Raw genomic sequence first — 1,282 nt, 5'->3', positions numbered from 1 at the left:
ATCAAATCCTGTTGCAAATGGTTTAACATCAAAAACAAAGATACAAAAAAATCTCTGTCTGCTATAGTTCACCTTAGAATCACTTTGGAACATAATTTGAACGTAAAACCACCATATTTCAAATCAAGCATCACCACATAATACTTGAGTCAGAGCATATAATGCATATAGGAGATGGACGAGTGGATATGAATCCTTTTGGGCAATAAAGTAGGGGGCTAATCCAATCTCTAGACTAAGAGGCCAGCTGTCAGTATAAATGTGACTTCCTTTCCAGCTTGAGTGTTTGACTTTACTTCCACACCATCAAGCAACCAAGTATGAGTGAATCTAAAATCAATCGATGGTCCTTCTGATGGGGGGAGAATGGTGGCCTTCTGTTATGCTTAAACGCTTGTTTCAAGCTGAAAGTGTTTCTGTTCTGTCTTAAAAGCAAGGGGTGGTTTGCATAATGAATTGTTGAACTGAGGGAACTGAGTTTCATGCCAGACAGCAAACTTCTAAATGCAACAGATTTCACAAAAACAACACACCCAGAAAGTGGTCCTTTGAGAAGAACTTCATAAATATATATCTTATCATCATGTGTGTTAGGATAGCTTTGGTATCAGGAATGAGATAAGAAGTTGTGAACTCTGAGGAACAATGACATTATTGTGGTGATAGCCCACAAAATGTTTTATTGCACTGGATATCTTATGTCATGCAGGGCAAAGCTGAAGATCATTAGGATAGTACCTTATTTAGAGATGAATTGAAACACTGAAGTGGGGGAAGGCAGGCTGCTATCAGGGAAGGGTGGTGGTCCTCAGGGGAACTATGGACTCACAAAAGCACATCTGCTGTAACAAGACCCCTGTCCAATCTACAGAAGTTACAAAGAGAAGCATGGTTGTTCAAGGTAAAAAAAAAAAAGGCTGCATTGTAAGATTTGCAAATAGTGTGTTTAATGATTGAAATTAAAAAACATTCTTCTCAAATATATTGTAAATGTATTGAACACAAATAAGTCACAAAACCACACTGTCCTTGGTCTCAGCAAGAGATTTTGAAATAATCAGCTGTTTTTGTTTATAACTGCCAATGAAGGCCATGAGCATTACTCCCAAGTTACAGATTAAAAAGTCACATGTAGCTTGCCAACATCACTGCTGCTCAAGCAGTCTTGTCTATTATCCAAACTATGACAACATCTGAAATATGCACAAAAAAACTGTACAAAATAAATTAAAACAGCTGTCCATGAATATCTTCATAATTTTTTTATTTTTTACAATGGAAA

Source organism: Pseudorasbora parva, chromosome 2 (assembly GCF_024679245.1).
Source record: "Pseudorasbora parva isolate DD20220531a chromosome 2, ASM2467924v1, whole genome shotgun sequence".
NCBI classification, from domain to species: domain Eukaryota; kingdom Metazoa; phylum Chordata; class Actinopteri; order Cypriniformes; family Gobionidae; genus Pseudorasbora; species Pseudorasbora parva.
The sequence above is the reverse complement of the archived record's forward strand: the minus strand, read 5'-3'. Positions refer to the sequence as shown.